The sequence below is a fragment of the Terrapene carolina genome, unplaced genomic scaffold, assembly GCF_002925995.2.
Source record: "Terrapene carolina triunguis isolate 2854851 unplaced genomic scaffold, T_m_triunguis-2.0 Scaffold22, whole genome shotgun sequence".
Lineage (NCBI taxonomy): Eukaryota > Metazoa > Chordata > Testudines > Emydidae > Terrapene > Terrapene triunguis.
The window spans coordinates 3,382,060-3,392,579 of NW_020664373.1; the positions used below are offsets into that span (position 1 = coordinate 3,382,060).

Consider the following 10,520-nt stretch of genomic DNA (forward strand, 5'->3'; position numbering starts at 1 on the left):
AAGCCAAGCCTGAAGCACCTATTTTAGAAGCTTCTTCAGCAAAAGATGTGATATTGAAAGAGAGCTCTTGACTTTATTTGGGCCAAAATTTAGATTTTTTAAAATAAAGCTATTACAAGACCTAATATTAGAAGAAATGTTTTCATGAACTCTTTTGAAGCAAAAGGAAAATAGCTTTTTTGTGTTTGCATGGATTTCAACATACCCTTGCAGAGTTTGCAACAAAAAATATTGTAGCTTTGTGCTAGTATAGGAGAACCAGAAGTAAAAAAAAAAAATAGTACCTAAATATGAGAGCTGAAAATGTTTGAGCAAAATATCAGGATTGAGGTGCATTGACAGAAGTGTGTGAAGAATCTTATATAACAATGAACTGAATTACACCTGACACAAGTCCCTGTTATTTTCTTATTTTTAAGAACACTAAATTCATGCAGCTTTGTAAAAGCGAGAACACTGTTCACCTGGATGATAATGTTATTACTAAAATCAGTCACAAAGTAGCAGCTTTTGGGGACTCAAAAGTAGTCAAATTTCATTTCTTACATCTAGAGCAAAGTTACTTAATATGCAAAAAAAAGAAGGAAAAGAGGAAGAATATTATACTAAATTCTGCACCATTGAATTGCTTCTGATTTCCTATTACTGGGTAACATTGCTGGGTTCTTGTCAAAGGAATCTTTAACAGCTGAAATCCTGGGACTGCTAGTGCAGATGGTTATGGATCCTAGCACTGAGAGGCTATCTTCAAGGCTGAAAGGATGGGAGATTTGAAATTTAACAAAATGTATAGAACTAAACATTTGATTAATGAAAAATAAATACATCAATAACTTCTGAACTGAATATCAACAAAAGAACACTAGTTAGTTCTAAAAGGTCAAGTTTTGAATTAGAAATATTTGCCGAAGTTCTGAACAGCCATAAGAAATTTGCATTGCAGATAAGTGACACTTGGAAAGGGTTATATCACTTTGTGTGTACTTCAACACTGCTGGGGTTTAATTTATGTACTGTCATTGCAAAGAGGGAAGTATAATGGATTTTTAATTATCACAAACTACGAAGAGCAAAGGGAAAGTACTCGAGTTTCTAGACAAAGCAGGAAGAGTATTAGGAGTTATGAAGAACAAATTACACAGTCCTGGCCTATTAAAGACTTCCAGGACATGTGGTGCTCCTGTATTTTAAAAGGTGTACATTAATTTCTGGAGTCAATTTCAGAGTATAATATTTAATTACTTTAAAATTGCTAAAAAGGTTGAATATAGCAAATTAACTGGTTTATTTATTTTCATATAATTTCCTCCACCTCTCCCACCCTAGCTTTTGGGGTGAAGGCAGTAGGTTTATATTCCATGCAAATGTAACAGAAATTTGCTAATTAAACTTGTAATTTCATGGCTTTCCAGATAGTGAGCTCAGGGGAAGGTAAAGCCCCCATAGAAAAGTGTTTTGGTCCCAGATAGTGTTACAAAATGCATCATTATTTGATGGGCTTTTGAAACACAATTACTTTTTTACAAGTGCTAACATACAACTACCCATCTTCCTGTCATTTCCTGTGCCAGTATGAAAGGGGCAAAGAGCTTCATTCTCCACTATGTTGCAATAGTATAACCTTGTATAGTTCTTTACATTTGTACAAGGTGAATGAAATATAAAACACCTCCATTCAGTAACAAGTGTTTACAAGAGAGCTTCTGGCTCTTCTGAGTGTCTTCCTTTTCACTAATGACCTCATCCAGTGCTTGTTGAGTCAAAGAGAGTTTTTCTATTCATTTCAATGGGCATTGAATTAGGCCCAGTTAAATACACTACCCACTACAACACACATCAAGTAAGAATTTTGGTTTCCTTTGTTTTCTGTAACATTATAATTTTCATTACACTCACCTCTTCACCATAACTCTTTCTTCCCTATTTCTCTTCAGATTCCTTTTCTTCACTTTTCCTGCTGGTTGTCACTGAAAACACATTTGTCATGGATTTTCAGTAGAGCTGGTTGAAGTGTTCAGAGTTTTAGGTTCAGTTCATATAAGCATCCTTACATGTTTTGATGAATTGCCAAAGCTTATCTGAATTGCTTGAGCCTTCAAAACAAATCTGGAAATTTCATAATAGGTTTTCTTGGAAAATTTCCAGCAATTCTGCTTTTGGTTCTGTTATACTGCAACAACCTCTCTGTGAGTATTTCAGCACCTCCAATTCCATCTGGAACCCAGAAGGATACACATACATACATAAAAATAAAATGCTACCCGAATACTTCAGAGTTCCAGTAAAGGTTTTATCTCATTCCAGGTCTAAACAAAGATTAAAGCTAATGGGGATATCTAGACTTTTCCTGCACTCTTTATCCCTAGTTTTCATCATCAAGATAATTGACTTCTCCAGGAAAAAGGAAATAATTAAAAACTCTACTGCTTCTTGGAAAAAAAATAAAGTAAGGGGAAATAATGGTTGAGGAAGTAAACAAAGTGCATTCAAATGATCGTCAATGCCTTTGAGGGAGTTCAGGGAGAGAAATGTAAGGTTTTAAAAAGGAGAAGTTTGTACACTCTTAATTTCAATGCTTTCTTTGTTTTTGTCCTGCACTTTCCCTTGCCCTTGCATTACACTGTACAGACTATACATTCCTAAATGGTTTCTCTAAACACCGCACTAGCTGCTATTTCTAGTGGCAACAACTTTTGAACTGTAAAGGCAAGGAAATGTGTTTTATTAATGTGTTAAAAGAGTCTGAAATGGATGGATTTTATTGTAAGGACATTATTGTATTTTATAGCCAAAAGATGCACTTTGGGACCTTTTGGAGTATTATGGTGTCTGGGGAGCTGCTGTAGTCTGTATACTTGGGTAGAATTCAGAATTCAACCATGTGTGATCACATAGAAGGAACCACACTACTTATGTTATTTTAAATTATTAGAGTATTGGTTATTTTATTTTTCTAATATATGAATAATGTGTAAGGTAGTTGGTTTCTTTCCTCAAATTAGATTTAACAACAATTTGACTTATAAACTAACAGCACATTAGATGTAATAACAACCATGGTTACACCATCAGTGCACCATGCACCTCAGAGTCTGTGGCCAAATCTGCTATCAATAACATAAAATAATATCGGAGACACTCCAAGGTGAACTGAGAGAGGAAACATCATCTCCTAAAATGACGACATCAGAAAATCTTCCACTGTGAGTAATGGCTGACATAGAAATAAGTCTTGTTCATGGTCTCAGATGTAACCTGTTGCTTCTCCCTAGTGACTGATACTGTTCTTTGGGAACTGGAGCAACACTTGTTGTAGAACAGACTTGTTTGTTCCTGATGGCAGACTATTTGTGAGAGCAGAAGACATAAAGGTAAATAAGGCAAGAACTGTCTACTCAGAAGATTTCCAGTCAGTACCACATCCAATGAACAGCAGTTCTGAGGAGATGATACAGGAGGGAAATTTGCCTCGTTGGGAAATAGTAATGGAAGCTTTATCTGCCAGGGAGCTTACAGCACAAAGAAAAGAAAGCCCTATTTTGTAGGATTTGGAATAATATCAAAATGGTGTATGGACTGGAATAGAACTATTTTTAAAATCTGCCATTGGAAAAAAGGAGGTAGGGGGAGAGGGAAAGAGTGAGAGAAAGGAAAAAAGAAAAGTGGTATTGAAATAAAAAATGAAAACCCAAACATTTTTCATAGGAAATTTTGAAAAAAAAATTGAAAAAAGAGTCTGAAATGGATGGATTTGTTTTTTTAATTACTGTGGGTAAAATATCCTTTTTTTTTTTTTTTTACCAGCCCTAGTTTGGAATAATTGGAGGAGCATTTGCAACCATGTTATATTTCAGTCTACTGCAATCAGCCACACTATTGCCAAACCCTGGCAAGGTGTATGAGGATCAGACAGTGACAAAGACTAGTGCAGTCAGCATGGATAATTAAAAGCTCATTATACAACAACAGATCACAGCTAATCTCAGCGAGGTGAGAATTGTGTCTGTTTATATAAATATTTGTTGCGAAGGGAAGGAAACTGGGAGTGAGCTGTGAATTAGATTGCACGCACCCAGAAAAGTTTTAAATCAAAGAACTGCTAAATAACAATCAAGTTCTCCTGTGGACTGAGTATATGTGCTAGATCTGCAAAGGAATGGGCTTAAAAATGTCAGCAGGGAGAATATAAGAATTGTACATAGTACCCAATGAAAAGACAGCAACTGAGCTACAGGAGATAGCTTGAAAACATAGGTTCAGGTCTGCATTTTGAGGGCTTGCAGAAACAGCTATTAAAGTCAATGTGACATTTTGCTTACATGACTAAAGTATATTGGAGACTATAAGATTAAGAAGGGTATCTGGGATTGGACCAATGGTGGAACTTTGTTATATTTTGATTCTGATTACAATTCTGTTCCAGCACTATGGCCCTCAGAGAGTCCACCTAATTTATTTTCAACATGATGGGCTTTAATTGTATTTTCCGCATTTAAAATTGGCTTTTTTTACATTCCAAATTTAACAAGTTACTGTCTGACAACTCTGAGATTCGGCACCTAGCTTCTTAACTGCAGTACAACCACTACGACTATTAGTGCTGATCCAGTTCTGGTAAAGAATGAAACTCCCCTCTTGTTCAATTGGCAGGTGTTCAGTAAGTGACTTAATCATCACTAGCAATTAAAGGAAAATGTTCTATATTGACTTTAACAAAGTTGAAGTAAGAATTAATCTCCAAGGATTACATAAATAATGGGTGAAATCTTGGTCCTGTTGAAATCAAGGAGAGTTTTGCCACTTACTTCAATGGGGTCAGGGTTTCACTCATTGTTTGTTTGTTTTTTAACTTAAACATGGACGTATAGAAATATCTAGAGATGGGTAAAGTCCATGAGGAACGGAAAATTATCACAACTTTCCCTTCATTTTGGGGGGTGGATTTTAACCAGGGGCTCCAGACAGGCCCCTCCAGTACTTCACTGACAAGGTCATTATCTCTCTGCTGCTCACTCTCAGATAAAACAACTGACTGTATTATGCTGGTTGCTTTCAGGCATACTTTTTGTTCTGATCCTAATGAGAAAATGGCATTTGCAAATGAGACTAGAGGGTTTGTTGACCAGAATCTACATTCCTACTGCTTCAGTTTTGATCAAAACAGAGAAGGAGACTCAAGCAAGGTGCCATTTCACCAAAGATATTTTCAAATGTGTTGGAGTCAATTCTGAAGGAGAGAGGATTAGGTTAGTTGGGATCACAAGTCTTTAGTATCAGTGGAGATGGATTGAGCCTAGAAGACTTAGGGAATATGACAAAAGAATTTGCAATGAAAATACGTAAGAAATGATCTACAAATGAGCATAGCCACTGGCCAATTGGCTTGCAAAATCAAAAGAGATTCTCACTGAATTAAACTATACCAATTAAATTTTGAAATGGAATCAAAATGATCAAGGAAGATTAACAGGGAAAGCATCTTATAAAGTTGGAAACATTTTCAGAAGTAAGTGTCCCAAACGTAAGTTTTTTGAGAGTGAAAGTACATTCCCTAATATGTTCTTCTACTCACGATGTGTTCCTTGGGGACATAGAGACTAACTATCTACACAAGGAGGAAGATGCAACTAACATAGCGAGCTGAGGGATGAAAGATGATCAAAATCATAAAGAGAGATTACAAAGCAAATTAATCAAGGGGAGAGTGAGACAAGAGCTGGAGATAATGTATGAGCAGTCACTGGAGAAGTGTGTTGATCATCTGTCCTGCAAACATGATGGCAGATGGACCCAAGTGAATAAAGCCAAGTGAATTCTTTATATGAGGAAAAGATTATATGGATCCCCAAGGAGGCCCTAAACTGATACAAACCCACATGGTGTCTCTTCATTCTCATCAAAGACCGACAGAAAAGGAAAAAGTGATGTTAGGCTTCAGTAGCCATTTCACTATAAGGGCCAGATTCTCCATCCTGCTCAAACTCTGTTTTGTGCAGGAATAGGGAGTGGGAAGTTGAGGGAAAGATGGCTTTAATCTGTTCATTTTAATGCAGGGCCGGCTCCAGGGTTTTGGCCGCCCCAAGCAGCCAAAAAAAAAGCCGCGATCGCGATGACAATTCGGTGGGAGGTCCTTCGCTCCAAGCTGGAGTGAGGGACTGTCTGCCGAATTGCCGCCGAAGAGCTCGACGTGCCGCCCCTCTCTGGAGTGGCCGCCCCAAGCACCTGCTCGGCAAGCTGGTGCCTGGAGCCGGCCCTGATTTTATGGAGCCATTTGGGGGCTGATTCAGCTCCTGCCACAAACTAAAGCAGCCTCAGGGATAGAGTATGGCAGGGGAGAACACTAAAAAAACAGTCCTAGATGGGGTTTTGTCAGCCTAGTGCCTCTTTGCAGATCCCTTATATCTCTTCCTTGTATAAGGAATTCAGTTGGGTTTATTCAGTTGAGTCCATCTGCCATTGCATTTGCAAATTGGATGACCAATACACTCCTGGTTCCATTAACTACATCTTAAGATTGCTGGAGCAGCATAAAGGGGCCTGTAACAGGGTGATCTGCCCCTTTAATGGCCCAAGGGAGAGGAGGGGAGGCAGGAAGCAGCTGACCCTGCTCCAGGGAGAAGCCCAGCAGGCAGGTTCTGGGAATCAGCTGACACAGCTGAACAGTACCTCATAATTTGCCCACTTAGCTGGACAATAAAGGAGGTCCCAGCTCATTGGTGAGGACAGGTGGAGGAAGGAGGAAAAGAAGGAGAGAGTAGGGAGTATATTTTCCTGTCACCAGAGCAGGAGGCTGCAGGCAGGTAGGCCTTGTGGATCTCCCTCCCACCAGGGTTGGAGAAGGCCCTGCCTGGTAGCTACTGGAGGCCAGATAGCCCCCATCTGAACCTTTAACCAAGTTGTTGTTTGTTATTTTTGCACATTGTTTCTTTCCTTGTGAAGATATTAAACAGAGCCCTGAAAGAAGGGACAGAGACTAAGCTGAGCTTGGCTGACACCTAGTCCCTAGCTGGTGATTAGGGCCACTAGTTTACAGGGCCACAGAACAGATTCTTGCCCCCAGTATTTTGCTGTTGTAATATTGCTCTAGTGGAATCGGAGTAAAGTAGCTCACATTCTAGTTTTCACAATAGAAATTGGGATGTGAAATTGTCCAAAGGGCCACAAAGTACTGATGATTTCATACTTGTGATTCGATGGAGGAGTCCTATGAAAACCACAACAAAGGGCCAACTAGCCAACAGAACACGGCTTAGTGCAATAAGTATCCAAAGCCATATGGCAATAAGGCATGAACCCTTAGGTTCGCGGGTTTCTAAGAGGCTTGTTATAGTTATGGAACAAACATATTTTCATTGTCTGACCATAATCTGCCAATGCAGTTCTTTGAACTGAAGAATTTAAGAATTTAAACTAAAGCTGGTACTTGACAGGTAGCTGTGATTTAACAGCTTTGTCTTTGACAAACACTTCTGACAGCTAATTATTATTTTGCCTAGAAGTTTTCTTTTTCATAATAAGGTCAACACAAGAAGTTCTGTGGAAATGAATAGAGGGAACTAGCTGTCACTTTACAGTGTCTTTTTTATAAATTTAACAATATACCCTTATGCCAAGATTATGACAATACAAATAGATCACATTATGGAACCTTTTTTTCTGAACTTCTTTATAATATTTTTTATGAAGTAGACACTTGGGTCTGGATCTTCTAAGGTATTCCATTATGGGAGTTAGGCCCCTAAATACCTTTGGGAATCTGGGCCTCAGATACTGTTGTGCACTGACTGATGGACAGTAGCGTAAATGAATGAATAATAATAATGGAATTAAATATAATAGTGAAGAATTCTGCACTCTGCTTATTTACTGGGAATTCTCTCCTATCATATTATGCCATACCACATGGTTGAACATGTCAAAATTACCTGATGAGTCTCACATGTAGATTTGTTATCTGAGGTTTTGCTGAACCCAAAGCTATGGGTAACTTTACTCTTTGCAAGGTGGTGGCAGGAAATAAATCAATGGGGACACAGCTGTCCGGATGATAGATAGTTGATGCAAGCGGGCAAACAAAAGTGCTTTCACTCAAAACTTCTACTTTATTTATAGAGCCCTGCATGGATAAAAAATTCATATCTGTGGATGGCGGATATCTGTGGATATAAATCAGATATTAGGGGAGCTGCAGGGCTTCACCGGGAACTGCAACAGTGAAAGCAGCAGCATGTCGGGCCACTGCTCGCAGGAGCAAGTGCCCTGTATGGGCAGCTCTTCTGGCATGGCTGTACCGCCCCCAGCCCTGTCCCCAGTCCCACCCACTGGGGCGGGCACCAGGCTCACCCACAGCTGTCCCTGGTTGCACTAGTGTGTGCAAGCAGCTCGCATGCCCCCAGTCAGGAGACGCAGACTGCTGTGTGGAAGGGACTCCGGTCCCAGGGTATGACCAGGGGCAGATGTGGGTGGAACTGGTGCCTGCCCCAGTGGGCGGGACTGTGGGCAGTACAGCCACGCCAGAGGAGGGCCTGCATGGGGCTCTGCCTCCTGTGAGTGGCAGCCCAATATGCTGCTGCTTTCGCCGCTGCAGTTCTTGGTAGAGCCCTGCAGCTCCTCAGATATCTGATTTATATCTGCGGATATCTGCATCCGTGGATATAAATTTTGTATCCACGCAGGGCACTATTTATTTAGTCCAGCACTTACACACATCTGCAATAGGTTAATAGAGCAGCCCAAATTACCCCCAGATTTATATTTACCCAGGGTTTTGAAGATGTCTCGAGTGGATAACTGTAGACATCCAGTGGCCAGCCTTCTGTCTGCAGGGGAACTTGAGAGGTGTCCAAGTGTTCAAGCATCCACCAAGCCCAGAATCCTTCCTCTTTTTATTCCCAATTTGTTAGCATTACATAGCTTGTTCATGAAAAAAAGGGCTAAGCAGAGGTTAAGTTAAATGGAGAGTTTTCCAGCCTGTAGTTTTCCAACCTGCAGTGTGGATTTTTCCATCAGTTAACTAGCTGTATCTCACTACTGAAGATCACTACTACTTGGAACATCAAAATTATTACAATGGGATTCAGGGCCAAGTTGAAGATCCCTGTGCCAGCGAGTAACCATTCCAATAATGCCTCCCACCACTGGTGTTTTTTAGATTCTGGCCAATTCTTGCAAATATACATTTAATTTCATTGATGTTATGATGTACAGTAACCATGACCTTGTGCACCTCTTGTTTGGCAGTATGCAAATCAGGGCGTGCAAGCAACATTTGTAAAACAGTTAAAGTCATTCCAAGGGATACAGATTTTACAGCAGAGTACAAAGGATATGTCTCTTTTAATTGATTATATTTAAGTTCAGGCACTTGAAATTCAAAATCACATCCCCGAATCACTGTAACATGGCAAAAACATTTATCCTCATGAGGATCATTATCTATTTTATGCATGTAATTAACAAGAAGCATAGGACACCAGCTTCTTAGAACACACAGTGATCACCTATATATACAAGCATATAGTTATTATTTGCAAATGGGTTAATAGCATAGTGGCATTTCCCTTCAGTCAGTTCCAAACACACATCCTCTACTTGCAGGGCATTTTTGTTGCTTTCATATCCCATTCCAGGTTCTTTTAAGCAGGCTTCCAATTTTACTGTTTTTCACCCTGGTCATTTGTCACCACCCATAGTCCATATGTGTCGACCCATTGCATTTATCTTGTTTGCTAGCATTTCCTCATTGATGCTGTTAAAAACTCCACCCTTGTTCCAATTGCTCCTTATAGGTCTCTTCTTACCCATTCCTTTCCAGATTTGGGGACCTCATATAGATTTATCCAGTTTTTCCATCTTTCAAATAATGGCTGGACCAACTGTTTACAGAGGGCCTCTAGTGCCAAAATGTTTCTTGAGACTCCAGAGCCTCCAAATTGCATGGCAAAGGAGCTTCCCATTCCCCTCCTGAATGAATTGGTTTTCCCCCCAGTGCTGTCCGCTGGGGAATGTCAGTCCACAAATGAACACATTTAGGCTTAGTACAATTAAATAATAGCTTATCAGTTCCCACCCAGTGACAACTGTACCCACCTGGGTAGCTTTTAATGCTCCACACAAACAAATCCTTTCTCCCACTAGCCCCTTATGTATACATGAGAATGGTGTGGTTGCCACTGAAGTGGGGGATTCCGTAGTGGCCAGTGTAGACCATTTGCAACCCAAACCATGACACATTGCCAGTTCTTGCTCATTCCCAAGCTAATGTTTCCAAGGGGCCTAAAGAGTGATTTGTTCTTCTGGGATGTTGGGATCAGTAGTGATGTCAAAGGTATTGTTCACTTTACATTTCACTGTCAATCACTGATTGTCTCCCCATGCTGTAAACACAATGGATTCCTGATTCACATCACCAAAGGAGCAGGTCTGCAATCCAAATGCCAGGAACAGCAGCACACAGGAGTGCATTCACATGGTTAATAATCTAAAACACAAAGCAGAACAAACTTTTCCCCTCCCTATAT

The 10,520-nt window shown here is 39.9% G+C and overlaps 1 long non-coding RNA gene across 1 annotated transcript; it reads right to left on the minus strand.

Moving 5' to 3' along the window:
- Positions 1–545: 545 nt before the first annotated feature.
- On the minus strand, positions 546–9,193 carry LOC113406069. Its single transcript, XR_003369643.1, has 3 exons — positions 8,760–9,193; positions 1,897–1,967; positions 546–753 (listed from the first exon to the last, which is right to left on the minus strand). It is a non-coding gene; the product is annotated as an uncharacterized LOC113406069 (long non-coding RNA).
- Positions 9,194–10,520: the final 1,327 nt, after the last annotated feature.